Raw genomic sequence first — 22,153 nt, 5'->3', positions numbered from 1 at the left:
CAGTAAATGATCGTGTGTAAGTGTCTGAGTTAGTGATTAGTATGCCATGATGTTGTTGATAGATGGAGGATTGGTGAGGATTGGTCAATATTGCGTGTAGCTCCAAGCTGCAGCTGTTGACTGTCTTTCTTTATAGTGAGAGTTGAATAAGGTGTGTAAATAGATGCCCTGTATTCAGAGCTTTTCACTGAGAGAATGTGCCTATATACAGAGTTCACAATCATCACAATACAATAATTCAAAAGCTTAGCTGGTCTCTCTGGTCTGGATCTCCTTCTTTCCTTCTGTTTCTATGCATGACTGTAGATATTTTTTCAAAGAGTGTGTATTTCTTTGAGCTGTACCATGATTACACACACAGTCTCCATTCATGTCCCCCAGCCCCTCGACCCTACAGCCCCACGTGTCACTGTTACCATTTTGTCGTTCGCCCTCACTCTTGAACCACGGACCCTCAGACTGGTGTCTGGCAGTGTCAGGGTCTAATGTTGGTGACATCATCCTTCACAATGAGTCCACTGCCACCTCCAGCTCTACTGTCCATTGTCCGCCTGACAGTGAGCGGCCTTGTTCTGGTGGAGGATGGCGCTGGCGTGGCACGCTCCCTCTGTAAATGATGAAAGAGAGCGAGAGGGCTGCGCTGAAAGCGCGGGCCTTGTTTGGCCGACCGCGCTGGACGCTGAGCTGATTGGAAGGCGCCTTTCTCCCCTGACAGTAACTTCTGTGATCTGTGGAGATAAAAAAGAAGAAAGAATGTGTTTGATGTCTAGATTTGAATAAATACCCTGATGTTAATCGTTTTACAGCGTTAATCACATTTGACGATAACATAAATCCTTGTGTGTGTGCGCCAGCATGAACAAATCTATTCTTTGTGTGTAAATATGAGCCATGGTATACATGAGCATGACTGTTAGTATGTGAGGATTTATTGTTCTAACAGTGAGTTTGGAAGAGCGTTCAGGGCTCTGACGTCAAACAAAAAAAGCCATCTTCAATCTCCTCTGCAGGCTTTACATTTTTATGACACTCCCGTGTTTCTTTTGTCTTGAGGATGTGGGTCTCTTTTAGTTAACATGGGGGCGCATGATTAAATCTTCACATGTAGTGGCTTAACAACATGCAATCAAACCCTTCCACACAGAGTAAGAGCCAGACATACTTTGATAAATCCACATTTAAGAGATGTAACGAGAGAAGTTAGGAGTGACTTTGCCAATATTCGCTGGTGATTGAATTTGCTGTCTCAGTCATCTTAACCTGTTGTACATACTGTACATATGGATGAACTGATTAGTGGAGATAGTTTGTGTTTCCCGGAATTCCACAGGGATCCACATCTGGAATGGATTTTTTATTTTTTTTTACTGCGTTATGAAAGCTCCAGGCTGCTGAGCTGAAAGCTCAAATGAACAGCAGCAGCTCACATGTTGTGATTTTTACCCAAATTCTCAGAGTCAGGTAGCCTGGAGAGTCGCTCCATGGTGGTTAACTTGTAAGCATCTGGCTGCGTTATTACTAAGATTCTAAACAACTCTGATAAAGTGAAGCGAAAGAATATTTTTAGCCTTGACTGAATGTCTTTTTTTAAAGCAGATGTCTTGTCCTTCTTTCACAATCTGTTCTATTAGATATTGATGTGTGATACATTTGATCTGATGTGTGTGTTTGATCATCTGTTATACCTTTACTTGCTGAGACAGTTCAGGGTCTTTTGTGATGTAAATTCAACATCCTATAGCCTGTGTCCTTTGAAGGATGGAAGAGGCTCAGACAGACCTAGACAGAGATTTTTCTCAGGAATTCACCGTAGGTGTCACAGAGACGAAGCTCGCCCCCCTCCCTTGTCAAAAAAAAAAGAATCTTGCTTGCTTCCACACCATATGGAGAATTGTCCCAATTTCTTTTTCCTTTATATCAAATGCAATGCGTTTCAAGTCAAACCTTTTGTAGCATATACAGTACCACATGCGATTTGGGCTCTTGTGTGGCGACGCAAACTTTGTGACTTTTTGATATCTCGGTGAATGCTGTCTGACAAGTTTCTGTCACTCACACTTTTTACCTTTTTTCTCTCTCCACCAGCAAGCATATTTTCTACCCCATCGATTGATTAGCATACATCAAGCAACTGTCGTCATGGCAAAACTTCATTTGAATCTTCAGTACTTTCCCCGTGTCTTTCAACCAGCAGCTGTCAGCCACATCAACACTAGACACGCTCTGCGCCAGACAAAGTTAAATTGAAGCACACTCTAACACTATATATAGATAAAATGTCACGTCTTTCAAGAGACAAGGCACCTTCGAAGTCGTCAATACAGAGCGCGTTATCACGGGCAAAATAACTTTGAAACTGGAGAAGAGAGTAAAGATGAAACGATTATTCTCTCTTCCCACTTTGTGCTTGAAAGAGGGAAAAGGCGAGATTATTCTAAAGTGGGTAGAAGCGTTTAAGGGGCTTGCTTTTTGATCTGCCTGTCCGTCAACGAAAACGAAGAGCACCTCCTGATGCTTCTGATCGTTAGGTGTCCTCAAAGTGTCTCAAAGTCTCTTTGTTATCGCTGAGTGTGTCGATTAAAGGGAGGAATATCATTTATTCATTTTGCCATTGAGCGAAAGAAAGAAAGGATTCAAGAGCTTAGCGTTCATTTTTGTCAAACTCTCGAGGTGCGGTGATGAAGTCAGCTTTCTTTTGAAAGTTGAGGTAAAAAGATGTGGAGTGAAAGTTTTTGCTCTGCAAATTTTGAAAGGCCCCATTGAGATGAAATAAATAGTGATCAAACTTTATTAAACTTTTCTTTTAACAGCACCCTGTAGGATGACAGTTCTGAGAAGCATTCTGTCGAACAAGGTTTTGCTGATGGTCGTAACTAATACATAAAAAACCACACAGATACACACAATCTCTCTTTCTATTATATTATATATCTGTCTGTCTCATACACACACACACACACACACACACATACTCCGACGGAGAACATATAAAGTTTAGTGCATGTTTATTGGTATATGCCAGAATCAACACACTCAGGACAATGCCACATTCGTTGTCGCTCTGTTTTCCAAACACGGCATCTGATTCTTTAACATGCTTCTCAGTGTGGAAGTCCCTTCCATTCCTACTGTTTCAGTTATTTATTTATTTTTTCAAATACTCAGTCCTGTTGCGAGGTGTCTCTTAGAAGTTGAAAAGTTCTTTTCAAGCCCGAAGTTTTTGCCGTCTTCACTTTTCAACTGGCAAGATGAATATCAGTGGGACAAAGCACAGAAAGGAAAGGCTTTTGACAAGACTTCTGAAGGCCCAGGAGCTCGTCCTGTCTCTCCCTTTTGCAGTTTTCCCATAACTGGCTTTCTCGTGTGGCTGCTAAAAAGACACCGTATCAAATGCAAACTGAGAAGTCACAGTCTTTCAAGATACATCAGTGGGGCCCTTGTGGATATGCTGCTCTGCTTAGGTTTTTCACAACTTTTGAAAAATTAGAAATTGGTGCATTCTCTCTTGTGTTATCAGAGCTGCTGACAGTAAGTTCATGTTCTGTATGTGCAAAAAGACGATGCCATGAATACATGACCCAGAGCAGAGTTGAATTTTAAGGTGCGACTTGTCAGACTTTAACTTCCACAGTATGATGTGATTTGTATGTCTTCTCTTTTATGAGACAATATATTGCTGTCATGAAATCACAGAAGTGGTGTTTACTTTTCTATATAAAGCAGACCTCTCTCATTCATAAAGAAATGTGTGTAACGCTAGAGGAATGGACGAAAGCATTTATGTTATAAAACAACATAAATGTCCAAGTTTGTTTTCTTTTCATACAGGCATGAGTTTCTCTTTGTAGCTTGTGCTGTCTCGACAATCTGTGTTGGATATTTGAAGTCCAAACAGTCAGTGTTTCGCGTTCACCAAGGCTGGGGGGCCTGTGGTTTAACACTTTCAAGAATCACTTTGTGAGGCGGCATCGTGGGGCAGCCTCAAGAAAACCTGAAATAGCTGAAACTAGACCTCTGTGCAAATAATCACCCTGGGCCTCTGTAAACCGTCATGTTTATGCATTGTAAATTGTGAAAAGGAATGCTTTAACATTGTGTGGCATATGTATTTCAAGGCTTTGAACGTTGGATGGTATCCGAATTTCACCCACACAACCACAGGCTTTTGCTCTCGCCTTTTGACTGAAATATCATTCAGATTCCACTGGGACTAAAAAAAAGCAACCTTTTTTTGAGGCTGCCTAAAGAATGTCTCTGAAACAATTCCCAAGCTGCTTCCATGCATTTAGCTATCACTGCCGCAGGGTCAAAAACCTTCCACCAACTTCTCACTATTCTAAGTTTTCCTTTGGTGACTATGCATTTTTGAAATTACACAACAGGCTTTGAAAGGTTTGTCTGAGTCCTGACTTCAAAGATGTTCTAAATCCATAGAAGACATATTATAATCCTCCACTAAAACTGGACATGCAAAGTAACAACAGAGCTGCTTACATAAACTCACAGTGGAAGATATTTAGATGTTGCGTCAACCTCTTAAAGGAGTTTGTAAGAAATCATTTTGGCGGGAGTGCAGTCGCCACACCGGTTATCTCTTTCCATGTAATTTACTTCATTTGTAACACACCTTCTCCTTTGATCTGTGGTTTTGAAAGCTTGACTGCATGACACACACAGACAAAGATGCACCCACTCCTTGTATCCTCAACAGGTTATATCACCTTCAGTATGTCTCAGGCTCAAAAAGACACACAAATTTCTTAAAAAGATTTGGTGGTTTTACTTTTGTAGCTTCCCTCCTTATGCGTAATTTACTTATTAGTGTCTTTTGAAATACACAACTATTTGAAATTTTCCAAGTGACTCCCAAAGGCCCCATGTGTAAAGGATATTTGGTCTGATTTTAAATTAAAAATGTAATGAAATTCAAATTCTCCTCACTTTTTTTAAGGTGACAAAACTCATCACATCGAATACAGCAGCTTTGTCAGTGGACCTACGATCAAACTATGATGCTCTACGTACCCCTCTAGCATCACTTTTGCATTTGTCCGTTTTCCATCAGTTTCTGCTCGTTACATACATACACCGTCTTTTTAAAATAAGCTTCCTTGTTGGCAAAAAAAATCACAGGGACTAAGCATCGGTTAACAACGTTGGCCACTCAGATGGTTAACTGAAAGTATGGCTGTTGGAATTTAAGTTTATAATGAAGTTATACTACTTTTTCATACTGACGGTATCAGTCTGTACCAAAAGCTTCCAAGCCCCCCTGGAGAACAATAGGGGATGCTGCTTTTTCTCAATAATTCTCGATATTTGTAAGTTTTCCTGGCCAAAATGGGACATACATTTAATATTGCTGCTGTAGAAATATGAGGCTTTCCTCATTACTGTATCACCAAACTGAAAAAAAACAGTACCGTAACTTGACTCCCTTTACCTTTTACATTTTTGAGTTTTCCAATGGGAATACAAAATGTGAGGAACCAACAATATGTGAGAAATGTGCTGTCAGTGCTATAAATAAAGAGTCACCACTGGACTTTCATTCCTGTGTGTTCATATTCGACATGAAAAAAAATCCTTGTGTTAAATCAACACACCATCAATCTCAGAGTCTAAATTGATCTTCTGTGAACAAGGGCCGGTTTGGACATGGCTCCCAGACAAAAACTGTCAACATGGCAGGTTCAACAGGCGTGTCAAGATCTCAAAACTCTGCAGTCATGCCTCTCCTGTGGCTTTGATCTTGCTTCCTCGGCATATACACACACATTGGTACGCTCCCACGTGTGCACATGTATGCAGTTACACACACCCAGGTGAAATCCTCTCTCCTTTTGTGAAGCATTAAGGTGATTTATACTGGGCAGAAAAGCAAGGAGGGTGACATTTTGGAACTTTGGAGCTCAGAGGGCGCTTTGAGAAGAAATATGATAAATGATGTCATGTGGTATGTCTTGGAGAGAATGTTGAGCTCCCACCTCATCTGTGTAGCTGCTGAACTCTGGGCAGAGTAGCTTGTGCATTCCTGTTCATTTGATAACATGCGCTTATTTTTTAAACACTCCATATCACAGATTATCATGCAGCTCACTGAGTCACAGAGCCAGCAATAAATGAGCTTCAGTGTGGGAACAACCTGTAGATTATACAACCTTCTAAAAGTTATACAACATGAGAGGATTTGTAGTTTGTTTTTTGTTTACTTGTAAATATCAAGTAACTCTTGTGTTTGTTTATTTCAGGTGGCAGCTAATGTTTTGGAGGAAACATTAGAATAGAGCGCACATGCAGCGATGGGTGAGTACATGTTTACGGCTTTAAAGTTGAGTTGTGTTTGTGGTCACTTGAGTGTAATATAAGGCTGTCATTGCAGCTTTCAGACGATTCATCTGCATTGTGATTACCTTGAAAAGCTTGTTTATGGTACCATGTTGTATGGTGTCATGGTCCTGCTGTCAAGCCACTATCCTCAAACCTCTTACAGAATGAAATGAAAGGATACTTCCAGGTAATTATAACTTGGGTCTTATTTTCACTGTTTTGTTCATCATTTCAGGTTTCAAACAAACTTGGCCGAACATATTTGGAAGAAGTAAAAACATGATGAACATTAGAATGATAACTTGCCTATTGTAAATATCAATCATAATTTACAGATCAACTTCTTGGTTCAACTTTGACCTTGTAGATGTCACTTTGGGCTTTTGGGGATCATGATGAGCTTGTTTCACTATTTTTCGACATTCTATAACAATGAGCGATTTATGCATTAATCGAGATCATAACACATCATTGGCAAATTAATTAAAAATAAAAGATTAATTATTAGCAACTTTTCAGGTGCATTTATGTTTCAGTTTTATCTCTGGATTAAGTAGGTTATATAATCTAAACTCCTGTCTTTTTCACAAACCTGTCTGAAGGTCATGTTTCTTGACTCGTCTGTCTTTGTGATAGCGATGTTGACATGTTCCCAGATCGCAGCATATAGTAAGTACAGTATTATTAAAACTGATAGAAATGATGGACAAAACTATGAATATAACACACAAGTTATAATAAACCAGAATGATCTAAGCCTGGAATCTGGAAATGGAAAATGTGCAGGGATTGTGATTAAAAGGGTTCAACACACACACACACACACACACACACACACACACACACACACACACACACACACACACACACCATCCCCAGAGCTGCAGCTGCCCAGGGCTCTAAAGTCACGTTGTCCCAGTGTGATTGAAGGTCCAGCTGGTAGACCAGCCCTTTTGATCCCTTTCCCTTTTATGAGAAAGACAAACAGCTCCTCGTCGTCACCCACACTGGAGTGATTGATACACACACACACACACACATTGTGATCACAGTTAGGCACACGCTTGCATGCAAACATTCACGTGGTGATCACAGACAGGCACACGTGCACTAACACACACACACACTTGCATTTTCTTAATGGATGCACACTGTAATCGCTCTGCTAATGACCTGCTTGAACTCTGAATGAAACTCAGAGGGTGCGAACAAAAGATGGAGGGAGAGAGAGAGAGAGAGAGAGGGAGAGAGAGAGAGATACAGTTGAAACCATGCAGTGTGTGAACATGGCTGCGAAGCTTCTTCATTATTGAGGTTGGGTAACTGTTATGACCCTGATACATATAATGTATTGAGGTTTATTAATAATAGTAAGTAGCTTTATAATTGATTTGATTTGTATGTATTGTATCGATTTGGGCGTCAAAACAAGTTCTACCCTAAAATTAAATTCACTGTAAATATCATGATATTTATTAGTTGAGTTAATATTTACAAGCTGCAAATCAGAGAGACATATTTTCTATTTGTAATAAAACCAAGACATATCCCATGGGACTGGACGTCACTGCCACTATCTTGGCCCTCTTTGAGAAATGTATCCTTCATGTGTACATTTTTAGTCCGAAAACATATGAAGCAGTTTCTTCCTCTATAGCTTCCGACCAGCTCCTCTTGATTTTGGAAATCCTTGGTTACTTGCTGTATTCAATGTGCTGCACATCTGCCTCCAAGTTTTGTCCTGGTTGTTGTGTCTGGCTGGTGACGAGTTGCTCTTGTTGTGACCCATTCACTTCCTGGTATTATTTATTTTGTATATTACTAATGTGTTTTGTCTTGGAGAACTGGGCTTTATTTTGTATTCTAATGTTAAAGGAATGTCTCTGTATGGGGTTCGAGGCTGAAGTGTTTGTGCTACATGGAAAACTCCAAACAGAGGTTTTTCAGACCACGTTCACACCACTCTCGCTCACCACTTAGCTTCAGATGAGATGGCCATGTCGTTGTGAAAATACTTGTGTATTAGAACGATCAGATGAGATAAAGATGAAAAATGAGAGGATCCTTAAGTGTGTGCCTTATTGACTTTACTCGTTTGCTTGCTTTACTCCCTTTCGCTTCTCTTCTGTTGTACTTAAGCTGATCAGCCAATCAGAGTGCTTTCTCTCCCTGACTGGCGGCACCGCCGATTCATCATTCTGAATTTGCACTAAAAAGCCGCCGACGCGGGCAGACTAGTGCCAACTGTGCGGGACACACCCGCCATTGATGAGTCAGGGCCTGAAGACAAAGTGACGTGTTGGGATAATTTTCAGTTGCTACAACTGAAACATTTATTTGGATCTGGAGCAGTTGGTCTTCAAATAAATACAGTTCATGTTTAAAGTAGCTGTTTATCTTATAAGCACCGGTTGACTCCACTAAATGCATGACAGGAACAATTGTGCTGCGATTAGCAAGCTAATATCCAACCAGAATGTTTGAAGTGGGGATATCCAGTGATTGGCTTTTTTAATTGTTCCATGCACCTCTCTTCCCCTTGAGGGAACAATAAAGGGCCAATAGTAGAGAGAGAGGAGGGTAAGAAGGGTGCCAGATCTACACTTCGTGGGTCTCCGCTGCCCCAGAGGCTTTTCAGGGCCTCCTTACATGGGAGCCATCCATATGTGGGATTTGCATGAAACTGACTTTGATGGGATCTCCCTGCAGCTAAAGTGCTGAGACACATGTATTCATATTCAGAACAGGGCACTGCACGGTGGATGAGAAAGATCTTCCGGGTGTCATCTTTCTCATTTTTTTGAGAAAGATTTTGCACCACAGCATGCTAATATGTAATGATAATGAGTGTGACACTGCAAACAAGAGTGTCATACCTGTGCCAAATGTGCTCTAAATGGTTGTTTCACAGTGAACATATAGAAGGAGCACGGGAGGATGGGCAGGATGAAGGATAAATGCAGTCAGAAACTAGAGACTACAAATAAAGATGGAAATAGAAAGAGAGTAAAAATCCAGTAAAGCCAACAGACAGAGAAGCAAAGTAAAATCGACAAAGAGGTACGGGTGAGAGGAGAAGGACATACAAAGTAAAAAGGACAGAGCTACAAAACAAAAAGATGAAATGAATGAATTGAGATACTGTGAGTCCTGGGGTTCACCTTCTTTTTTTCCCCCTTCCTCCTTCTCTTACGGTAATCCCTCCAGTAGCAGTGAGCTGTTAGGCTCCTCCATAAATCAGCGTTTGTATGAAATACCAGCGGGAGCCAAAGGTCAAAGGAGAAAATTAGCAGCTGTCTTTTCCTCTCCTTTCATGTTAGCCGCAGGGCTAATCGCCAAGTGCACCATCAGCCTCATTTCCACTTTAAAACAAACTCCCCGACAAGCTGGGGAGGAGCTGTTTGCCCGTGCTTACATTTTATGGCACTGGATTTTATTCTGAGGGGGAGGAGGAGGGGTGGGAGGGTGAGGGGGGTCTCTTACTCCTGGCTTTCTGTCAATCCTCTCCTTCTACACTCAATTTATTTTTTCTTCCGCCTATCCCATCATCTTCAGGTGTGGTAGGGCAAACAGTTGAGCATGCTCCTCTCACACTGCTTTGTTGACACATTTCAGCAGCACTGGAGGAGCGGTGATGATTGGCGGCCTTTCCCTCTGATCCACTCCAAGGTGGTGCTACTCATTAAGAGGAGGCCTGGTGAACTCTGTTGACCTTTTCACTCTCACAGTCTGTGTTATTCTCCTGCCCTGCTGTTAAGACTTTCCAATTTTTAAGTGGATGTGGCGTTATTGGTTGATAGTAGAAGTAAAGTTTTAGTAGCATTTCCAAATGCTACTAAAAGATGGGTCAAATGCAGAGGTCAAATTTCGTGTATGTGTATATGTATATGACAATAAAAAGGGTTTCTATTCTATTCTATTCTAAATGTGTCTAACATTGACGTCTTTGATTTAAAACTGAAAATAATTTTCTGATTGCTATCTTCCTCTTGTTCTGCCATTACTCTGTTCTGTTGGTTTTTATTTTCAAAAAACATTTTGTCCCTTTACACGAGGACAAATAACTGAAACAGCAGACCTTATGTTCATAAATACATATATTAAGGTACAGTCGCCTTGAGCTTACTTCGCCATTTCCAAACATAGTGCATTAGTGTTTCTATTGGAGCACATGTCATCCACTTGGTCAAAGTTGAACAATGACGAGTTCTGACCTGTGAATGCGAGGAAGCCAACTAGAGATCCTTTAGAAAAGAAAATGCATGGCTGTTTGTCGTTCGGCTTAAATTAAAGAGGGAAAACAGGAAACAAAAATTTGTAGGACATAAATGTAATGTTACCACACATTAAGCCTGAAGCTTGCTGTTTGCATTGAACACATGATTTACATGCTCAGCCCCGGCAGTTATTTTCTCATGTTTCCACTTCTGTCACAAAACGCAGTCGTTTTTTAACAATGCATATATGTTTTTATTGAAGTTGCGGTAGCTTATTGAAGTTATATTGTGGAGAATGAGGAAGCCATTGACCATGACTATCAGCTTCTCTTCCATTTATATTGAAGTACTTTTCAGTATATGAGTGGAGAAGACAACAGCAATCTTGTTCTGTTCCTTTGAGCATGATTGGTTGCCTCCAGGATGTTGTTCCTGCATTTCAAGTTGGACCCTTGATTCTTTGAGTAGTGTGTCCCGCTAGCATGTTTTCTTTGCTTCTTTTTTCTCTGTGCTCTTCTCACTGATTTGTAATGGGTGGGGCTCAGTTGGAGAAATGTGATGTCACGTACTTTTGAGCACCAATTAGGATTTAGCAACATTTTAATCAGAACCTGATGAGAGTTTGTTGTTTAATCGCTGCCAAGAAGATCTGATCAAACCACACCTCCAGTTTTGATGAGGACTTTAGCATCAGTTTTGCACATGTCAGTGACAGTGAGTCACTATACGTTGGTTACAAGCATAATGCCTTTTCAAAATAAACTTCTGTCTTCACAGGAAGTTAGGTTTAGGAATAGAGCGTGGTTGACTTTAACGTCACTGAGTAACGACTCACATGACTAGCGACTCATTAGACTCACTTTACTAAAGATTGACGTGACAAAATTTGAACTTTACTTTTGGTTTTGCACAGGACACCTTGAGCGGTCTCCTGGACAAAAAGTCCAGTGTTCCTTCGACTATCTCGCACTTTATACTGCATAAATTGCTCTGCCCGTAATGGCGCAGGTGGTTGCATCGTATATACACACCGAATGAGCAACAGTGTCAGACGCAGAGGACCACTTACCAAGCTACGTTATTTAGCATGTTAGGAGTGAGAACGGTTGCACAGGCTGAGCAATAACAGAACATACAGGCTTCACAAATGTAGCGTTGTGCTGATAACAATAGATTGTACAGGTGTTTCTGTTATTGCTCCGCACTTGTATCTTTGTATCTTTGTCTGCATTTCTCCTCACTTTCTCTGCTTTTTTGTTCTTTCAAAACCTCAACTTTCACTTGTTTCTGGCATGACAAGTAAATTGTGCTCCTAGATGAAAGTGTTGTTGATGTAAATCGTCAAGAAATAATAAATGAATAAAAGAAGTAGATATATTTCTGTATTTCACTTCCATCTTTTTTGTCTTTCATTGTCTTCCTCTCTCTTCTTTGACCCTCATGCCATCCCTCTCTTTCCAACTCTCCATCATTTTATTTGCCCCCGCAGCAACGACTCAAGAATGACCTGATTCGATTTTGGTGGTCAGAGGTCACTGTGACCTCACATCCGTCCTATTCTCGTCAGCGCCATATCTCGCGAACGTCTTGAGCGAATTTCTTCAAATTTGGCACAAACGTCAACTTGCACTAAAGGATGAGCTGATCAGATTTTGGTGGTCAAAGGTGAAAGGTCAAGGTTACTGTGACCTCACAAAACACGTTTTTGGCTGTAACTCGAGAATTCATATTCTGACAGTTTTCACACAAATGTCTTAAAATTATGAAATTATGACATTTTGGACAGACATACAATACAACTGCGAGGCGGTAATTTTAGTTTTCTCTGTGGGAATGTTTTCCCTGTGGGTTGTCAGAGCAGTCAGTGAGGTGCAGAGCAGCAGTGCTTTGTTGACGTTCCTCTTTGCCTATCTGCTGTGCTGTGTGTTTTGAAACTCACCCTCCCTCTGCACACCTGCTGAGTAGCTGCATGACACTGGGAAACATCCCACAATGGGGTCAAAACACTTTTATCTTAGTTTTAGTTATGGATTTAGAAACTCTCTCAGGAATAAATGAACAATATGCAGCTGGCCAGAGCTGAGGTCCTGGAGGATTGCTCTCTTTTGCTATATCCGGGACTTCCTTTATTCACAGTATGTGGGTTCGACTCTTCATGTTGTAACAATATCATAGCCTCGCAGAAGAAAGTCAAGGACACACAGACACATTTATATTTAAAATGTAATAAAAGCAAACAGAAGTAGGTTATATGTAACATGCGTGGGCATACACTTGGGGGTTTTATGGTTGTTTTTTTAACCTCATGGTCACTATCTTTGCATATACAGTTTGTACAGACACAAGGTTTTTCAAAAGTGTGGCAACTGATAGCTTCTTACTAAGACCTTCAAAGGTTTTTGTTTTTTCACACTCAAAATGTTTCACGAAATGAAAATCACAATTTTATTTTCTTTGTAATTGTAGTTTCTAATTTAGTATGAGATACTTTCCGGGACTGACAGAGTGTGAGGCACAGCCTTAAAAGTGCATGACTCACACCAGAAGCATGAGAGTCTGCACAAGTGCTTGTTAATGTTCTTGCGAAATCCAATATTGTTGTTGTGTTCCTTCCCTTTGGTTTGCTGTTAGGTCTGTTGAGTTATAGTTACTGTGCACACTATACACAGTAAACACTGCAAAAAAGCACCATCCCTTAGACATGCACATGCTACTTTCATGCGTATTATCCTACACACATACACACAGCAAACACATCAGGAAAAAATGAAAAAGGGTGCATGTGTAATTTGTATGAATAAGTATGTTTTATGTAAACGAACCATGTTTTAAACAATCAATAGGAGAGCCGTTCTTGAATCTAATCAATTAGAAGCTGGTGGAGCGGAGCGAGCCGCACACATAATGTAACACTTAGGATAAATAAACACAACCCACCATCACCACACATGATTGGCAGGTAATTATCTCACATGCCAAAACATCCAGTTGACAGCTATAATTTTATGGATTTTCATGACAAGCATATTTGTTCCCTCTTGTTTCATTGAGGCCATTTGCATCTGCATGCGTGATAATCAGACATGTTTCTACATTTCTGAGCTCTGATACACTAAATATCTTTTACAGATTTTTTCATTCCAAAGCACTTTGCTGAACACTCACAAACAAAAATACTTTTTCGTACAGCAATACAATAAGATATTGTTTCCAATTGGAAAGATAAGTGAATGTTGCCTGGCCCAAGGGCTAAACAGAAGCTCTTTGGGGATAAAATAGTATTACTCATGCCTATGTTTCCTGCTTTATCAGCCATGGTGTTGCTGTGAAAGCAGAAAAAAACAAGAACACTTCTTCTAACTTTGGAAAAGTTCCAGTTCGAAGTTTTGGTTGTTTCAGCAAGTATTGCTAGGAATTTTAAACACATGCACGATTTAAGTCCACCGTGTTCAATGCATAGACGGTGTAAAATATGGACGTATAGTCTGCGTGACGTCACCCATACATTTCTGGAGAGCAGTTGTTAAACTCAAAGTGGGTGGCTCCGGTCGTTGCCATCTTGGCAGTGATGACACAGCCTAACTCTGAAAATGAGCAAAGATGTGGATCTTTGGTGACCACCTGTCACTCAAAGCAGCCACACCCTTAATGGTGCCAAACTTTAAGCCTTAGTATCATTTAAACTGGTATGTTGTATAAAAAATGCAGCCCCTTGCAGTTGTCATGGGAATGTTAGCTATAGAGAACAAAACATTTTTGTACCAGGCTGTAAACATGTTTATTTCTGCTGTAAAGTTGGGCATTTTATCATGGAGGGTCTTTGGGAATTGACCCATTTTTGGAGCCAGCCTCAAGTGGCCATTTGAGGAACTGCAGTTTCTGGCACTTCCGCATTGACTGCACCGAAGGTTGCTCCTTGGTTTGGTGCCAGGAAGCAGTCTGCCTTTTATGTAGAAAGGTGGAAAGTAAGTTTGTGTAGGTTGGTTTTGTGAATGGAATGTAGCAAGTCCAGTCAGGCCAGAGTTTGTGTTCTGTCACAGAATGACTGATGTTATTTTTTTATTTAAAATGAACCACAATCTTTTCCTCATCCTAATTTAAGTGTTGAGTTGCTTTACCTGAACTATAATTTGTTTTCCATAATCATGATTTTTTTTTTGCAAACCTTAAACATAGGTTGCTGTCATTGTCATGCATTCACATTCGATTTTGCGCCACATAATTCCACGACTTATAGAATTATCCAATAATCACCAATATTATCTTCCTTAAGTTTCTGTGACTGAGACTTGGGACCACTGTCTCTATTTAAATAATATTACATAATATTGAGACCCTTCCAGTCTCTCTAATTTGTAAATTGTTACCATTTTAACAGTTGCATTTGTAATCCAGAGAGCAGCTATTTTGTAGCTTTGGAATTTACAGCTGCTTTGAAAAATTCACATATGAACTTTTTTAAAGCTGACACAATCTGCTAATTGGCATTCAGATAAATTTGCTGGTGTAGCTACCTCTATAATTGCGGTCAACTCACTTCAAGGTTAGGGTCCCTATACATATGGTGTTTGCATTATTTTGTCCAGCCTTTATCTATGTTCTCATCAACCTCAAATCCTATGGTTGTGGGTTTTGTTGTTGTGCCCTGTGAAATGATTTGTGAAAAACACTAGGAAGCAGCTGGAAGGAGGATGGGATAAAAAACTGTTTTTACAATGACAACAAATCCTGCGCATCGATTCACGCAGGTGATGGAATACACGACTGGTTAGTGCCAACCACACACTGAATTGTTTGGTTTTCTTGCCACAGAATCTGACACTGTGTGGACACAGCAATCACCCGCACTTCTCTGTTCAAGCATGTCTGAAATGGCAGGATGTGGATATATTGATATAACAATAGCTGGCTGTAAAGATTGTAAATCAAACAGTGAACCGCTGTCATGTCTGTGTTTTGGTTTGGCGTCACTGTTGTCTCTTGCTGCTGTCTTGTCCAGAACTGAAACAGCTAAACAAGGGATCATTTGATCAATAGGGCCATTTCATTTGCCTTATCAGCGCATGGATTTGCTGTCAGGCTGAGCCGTGGCCAGTTAACTGTTGTCAGTTTAAACCGGCGTTCCTCTGAAACAAGTTTTGTTCAGCCTCTAATAGGCCTGACCGTTGCTTCATATCAAGCATTTTTCTATATCACTTGTCTGATACTCATTAGGGATGGCTAACGGAGCTCAAAGTGAACACACATTTCCCTCGCTTTCACAATCAGAAAAAGAATCACTTGGTGTGTCAAGCATGATAAATTGACAAACATCATGAATAAACACAAAATTGTTTTAGTGGAATTACTGCAGGAACAATTGACGCAGTTATACAGAGCATTCAGTGCAGGACGACAACGTATACCAGATTATGTTTAGTGTGATTGTAATTACACTATAAAAATCATTTGTGATGAAAAGTTTTCTATTCTATGCATTCATGCAATGAGGTAGTGTGCAGAGGTGGTGAGGTAGAAGGTTATTTAACAATCTGTTTCAGCTGTACATATTATCTTTCCCAGAGGAAAGACAGACACACATTCTGTCTGTCTGTACATGCTGGCTCGGCAAACATTTGCTCACATCAGATAGGGTTCTCGGTTACCACAAAGGTTTGCCAAGCCCAAACGGATTAGGCCGAGCATCACAGACATTGTTTCTATACATTATTAAACTTTTAAGCCACCGAAAAACAGGATTGTAAGAAAAAGAGGGAGAGTGGGAAGAGAGAGTAATTATTCATCCTCAGCACTCACCCGTACCCCCACACCTTCTTAAGCAAATTCCTCACTCAAATTTCAAAAGATGACGCCTTATCTTTTTTAGATCTTGTTGAACACCTTTCCTGATTGTTGTTGAGACTTTTGATATATTTAGACTTTTCCCAAAAGTTGGAATTAAAGTTTATTTTTTCAAATTGGGCTGTTCAAAAGGAATGGTCTTAACAAGCCATAACAAGCGGATGAATGGCTGTCTTCTCAAACTTTAAGGGTGTTATGCACCATGTCCAACTTCAAAGCCCGTCTTAACTCCACACTTTAATTGTATCTTCTTCAAGGCTGTGTGCCTGACCGCCATCTGATTCTGCTGACAACTGCACTCCTCTCTTCTTCATGCTCATCCTTCTATCTATTCACTCCTCCGTCTCCGTGTTACTCTCCCCCCCCCCTCCCTTCTTTCCTTTAGCTCCTATAAAGTCTCTCTGCTACAAGTGTCAACTCAGGCACAAGCCCTAAATTACTTTTTTGAATGAGTGTTGACATCTACCACTCACCCTTTAACTCACGCAAACAGAATGATGATTGGGCGATTGTGGCTAAGTGGATAGCAGGGCCGTCTTTCAATCAGAGGGTTGGCGGTTCAAACCCCGGCTCCGCTAGTCGCATGTCGATGTGTCCTTGAGCAAGACACTTAACCCCAAAATTGCTCCCGTAGGCAGGTGTAGAAATGTGATAGACTCTGAATTGTAAGTGGCTTTGGATAAAAGCGTCTGCTAAATGACTGTAATGTAATATTTGTTTGTCTCTCTCTCCCGATTTCTCTATTGCTCTTTTTTTCTATTTCTCTCTGAGCCTACAAACAGACATTCACGCTTCTCTCCATATGGGCTTTAATTTGCCATTGTCCCCCAAGATATTCCTCGCTCAGGCTTGAGATAAAGGGATAATCACTTCAAAGGGAAGCTAGGGGGGAGACTGCCCCCTCCCTCCCAGCTGAAAGGACAAGTGGACAATACGCTAATTGAGAGGGGGAACTGATCACAGGGTCTGTTCAAAGGGATGCCTGGCCACACCCCCTCCTCCCTTCGACGCACTTAATTTTATTAGTGTTTATGGTGATGCTTCAGCCAAAATTATCACTCAAACCCACCACAGCCTTTGAACTACAAAATATTGGGTTATTTGCAATTAGCCACCCTCTCTTCTGTTTTTCTGTGCTATTTTAGCGCAAGTGTAGGATTTGAGAGGAGGAAGGGGCGACAAAGCGGCCTGTACAGAATTTATTGTTCACATTGTGGGAACATATACCATGGTCTGTGATGGGATGCAAATCCAAACGTTTTTGTTTTTTTTACGAAAAAGCGACAAAAGAGGGGAGAGGCCTTCTGTTTGACTGATTCATCTACTGATGCAAAAATCCAAACATGTCTACAGTACAATAACTAACAGAAAGAAAGAAGATTTTTCCAACAGACCCAATCCTACACACTACTATAATTAAACTCCTCTGTCGGTTTCCATATATCCTGTTGTGACACCTGAGAGAAGTGAAGTGCTTACTTTCTCTGCGCTTTTAATGCAGGCTCTAATTAAAGGGGTTCTCCGTTTCCAATCTGTGGTGACATGGCAGATGCCTTTAATTTCTTCCCAACCACGAGCTCTCAATTAGCCTCCAGGTCACCCTGTTTTATTGGGGCTTCTAGCAAGTCAGTGGCGGCACTCTCGTCCTGTATTGTACTTTTAAAGCGTTTGGATCTTCCTGTGAAATGGTTAGGGCCCCAACAAAGGGGTCAGGGCAGGGTCAACATCAAAAAGGGGCTTCTTGTGGCTACTTTACAGCACCCTCTCTCTTTTGTCACTGCTAAACACAAGAGTGGGCATTCAAGTGTCAACAGGTGTGGTCCCATGGGTTTGGCGTCTCATGACACTTTCCAGATGGATAAAAAAAAAAGACATGCAATTTGTATTTTTGGTTGATTTGGTGATCACAGTTTTGTTTGTAGAAATGCATTAAAAACAAAAGCATCCCCAATAGTTGAATAGTCTGATCTTTGCTTGTCATTGGAAGCCGACTGAGCAAAGCATGAACAAAGATTCCTGCCTGTCAGCAAAAACTAAACTGTGGACTCCTTTTTTTTTCTTTTGCAGTGATATGTGCGGCCTAATTTAATTTGAGTGAAGATAACGTCTTATCCCGAATGTGAAATATCTTACTTTTAAGATTGTCCTGCACTTCAAAAATTACATTTTATAACCCCTCTATATCTCAATTCTCCTTTCAAAGCTGACTTTAAAGAAGTTAGTGTGCAGATAACAGTATGGCTACATATTTCATTGCTTTAATTTGATCCTCGCCGATAAGCGCAGTGCCCCTTCAACGTCATGAGGCGAGCGCTGCTGACCCATTTTGTGATTCTGTGTTCCATCTCGCAGACAGCGGGCACTTCCCATTGCGAAGTGTTGGAAGCTTTTTGTGCATTTTGGGTGCTGGATTGTTTGGATTTGTGGCAGCGATGTTTGTTTTACACAGCCCTCCTGTATAAACAGTGGCTATGAATTACCTCTTCATATTCTGTCACATACATGCGCGCACACAAACAGAGACAGAGAAAGACACCCCACTGTCTGCCATCAAACGGCTTTGTGATAACACCTTGCAATGAAAATCTCTTAAAAGATTTACATTTAAAATAGGCTGGACTGAATCACTAGACAAGCTCACAGCATGCAGGAAGTGGTTGGCAGGATGTCAATGTAATCAGCTAGACTCCTGTTCTTTACCAAGAAAACAAGAAAGGCTTGCTATTGTGCATTTTTATAAGAAAGCTGGAGTGTGTTAAAATTCCTCAGCAACATGTGTCAGAACTACAATGTACAAGTTGGCTGCATGATGCCGTGAGAAATTATTGAGTATCTAAATTGAAAATAATGAGGGTCCATGGTCAGTCCATATTTGTACTCCATACTGTGTGGCCGAATGTCCAGATTTGGACAAATGGACAAAGATGCTGACACAACTATAAATCTACATGGGAACTGCTACACTGCATGCTTATTCCGCTATGTATAACTCAGCATGAATGAATCACCACTTGAGGAACTCAGATAAGTTGGATTTCATTAGTTTCCTTGTCCTGTACCATCATGAGAGTTTTGTGAATTTGAATCGTCTGACTTATATAATTATATTCTCCTTTAAAGTTGATTTTCAACATCAAAGGGACAATATAGCCTTTGAAGTACCATGGGATTGGATCACTGTCTAACCCACTCTTTAAGATTCTGTCACAATGACATTAGGGAAGTCATGTGAATTAAAAGACTAGAGAACAGCTCTTGCCTTTGCTCTCTGTCCAATTTCAATCAAAATGTCATGCTGTGCCATTTTCCCTGAATGTGGAACTGGCAAGTGTGTTAGGTTGACATCTTTGTGGCTAAAAGCCTGTGACTAATATGTAAGTTTTTTTGACAGTTACACTCTATACAGGATTATCAAACCAGTGCTAAAACTTTAAGAAAATGTATTGAATCATTGTGGACATTGTAAAATTATATTTAAACACACATTCTTTACTGCCACTCCCCTTACTCTGCTACTTTTGTAATTAAAATGGAATATTACTTGAATTACATGAGGATAATGCGCCCAAACTCCCTATTCTTTGTAACCCAATAAAGAAATAAGAAAGAAATAAGAAAGAAATATCTTGCTGTACAATAGGAGATAAATACCTGAATGAACTGTAAAATGTATATAGTTCACCCGATCATAATGGCTTCTCCTCAGCTATGTGAACACACTAAACTCCCTTCTGTCGATGGAGGCCAGAGGCAACACAAGTATCGCTGTTGTTTGCTTTGTGTTTCTATTGAAACTTTGTGTAGTAACAGACGGACTGTAAGAATAATGCTATTGGCGCGGTAGATCACTTACTTCTGACGCTCCAAAGCCTCGGGGAGTTGGCTCGAGATTGCCTGTCTTTGATAAGGTCCTGGCATACATGTAAATCCTTTCCCTGTCTTGAAAAGTTTATGAAACGTTAATGAACGTCTATACGCATGGGGTTGCAAACGAGGGACAGTTGAGCGGACAAATGCTATAATGTGTAGCCGTTTCCCTTCATTTATCTGTATTCTAGTTCGTTTTATTTGTGTGTTATTTCGTTGGTTTGCCGCGAAGACGAGGCGCTGTGTTTTTATGTATCTTCCGGGACCAGGCCAGCGGTTCGTTACTTTGAAGTCCACAGTTAAACCTTCAGCCCAGTTGGTTTAGAAACAGCCCCGAGGATTTATACCGCCTGCTGTATGACTTCTTGAAACACTACCTGAGGAGAAAAAGTCGAGGGCGAAACGTTTCTCTCCCTTTATTTGCATCTGTATACAAAAATCGTCCAGTGTGATAGGACAGTACAGGGCAGAGGACAACGCCGAAGTGGTTACAGGCACAGCCTGTTGTTGGACTACTTTACTTTCCCGTTTTCAAAAAGGGAGGCTACTCGGGTACATGGATGGTAAGTTGTCGGAAAGCTGTTCCACAGGCCCCCTCTCTTGGCCGCTTTGATGTGCTGCTGCTGAGCTTTGAAGTTGAGAAATGCGGGCTATGTTTCTTGTTTGTGGGCGAGAAATACGGTGAGATAGATAAGAAGCTTATGTGTGTGTGTGTATGTGTGTGTATGAATGTGTAGCTCAGATAAAAAAACGAATATTTTGTCGGGTGGTGCGTCTTCTAGCTGGGAAAAAAGTGGGATGTATTCTTCAATCGGAGCCCGGAGCCCCCCCTCCACCTCCTCTTTTACCTCCTCCAGATTTTGACACCACCGATGATCTACATAGGGACTGAGCCAGCCTACTCTGAGGTCAGTTGTTGAATGGGACAGGGTACATCAAACTACAGAGCTTGTTTTGCAGCGAGATAGGACACATGTGGCACAACGAAGGCTTTAAATAGTCCTTTGTCGCTTTGTGTTGTGCTGGATTACTGATGCGAGAGTTTGGGACTGTATTAGACTCTACTGTAAACGGAGGAATAGTTCAACTTTTCAACGGGTTTTTACTCTGGTTGGATATGCTCTGCGATGGTAGGTTTGTTTTACGCACGCTTCATCCACTGGGTTTTTAGAATCGGTCATATTATGATGTAGAGACTTTGAGACTGTATGAAATATTGTTGAGGATTTGTGACCGCAAACCGCACAGTTTATGTCGTATTAGCTGCGTGTCCGTTTAAGGTTACAAGTCTCTTTACATTTGGCGCTGAGGCTCCGAATAAAAAAGATTCAGCTCCTATACGAGTTTTAACATATCGAGTCTTTCTGCCGCGTTGGTATTTCAGACACGTTACCGGAGCTATGGCTTTAATAATGTCCTGTAATTGGGTAGCATTAAGGCGATTGATCGCTCACATTTTACGCATGAGCGACTGACTTTTCCCGCGGGGCTTTTTATCCCTCGTGCATTACTATACGTTTAAGGTCATTGTGGTGCAGATCAGATGCATTTCCACTCTGTCTGTACATTTCTGGGATGGTGAGGACAAGTGTGGGCTCCGAGTGGAAACGATTCTGTGTGTGCGTGTGTGTGTGTGATACAGAGAGGGGTAGGGTACGGTCGTCCGAAACAGATTGGGAATTAATTGGAGTTGAAGCCTGTGACATGGACTCGTTAGGAAAACACGTGTAAGCCACAGTTGTGAGAATGCGGTTTTTGGTGAAGAATGGGACTGTGTGAGATGATTACTCTTGTAAAATGTATTTTTGATGTGACAGATCAATGCACGTTGAGAATGTAGGTTGATCTCTCATTTAGATTATAAATAGATAAATGAAACGAAAAGAGCCTTTCATATT

The 22,153-nt window shown here is 40.8% G+C and overlaps 1 protein-coding gene across 6 annotated transcripts in view; it reads left to right on the top strand.

Moving 5' to 3' along the window:
• The window catches only part of LOC116401191 (axin-2-like), a 49,073-nt gene that overhangs the window by 10,325 nt on the left and 16,595 nt on the right, over positions 1-22,153 (top strand). The window contains exon 4 of one of the 6 annotated variants that reach the window (XM_031879477.1): positions 6,252-6,306. The gene's annotated coding sequence lies outside the window, so the exon portion shown is untranslated. The other 5 variants (XM_031879480.1, XM_031879479.1, XM_031879481.1 and 2 more) reach the window with 5 other exon arrangements.

Source organism: Anarrhichthys ocellatus, unplaced genomic scaffold (genome assembly GCF_004355925.1).
Source record: "Anarrhichthys ocellatus isolate YVR2014 unplaced genomic scaffold, GSC_Weel_1.0 scaffold273, whole genome shotgun sequence".
NCBI lineage: Eukaryota > Metazoa > Chordata > Actinopteri > Perciformes > Anarhichadidae > Anarrhichthys > Anarrhichthys ocellatus.
This window is presented reverse-complemented; position numbering and strand designations above follow the sequence as displayed.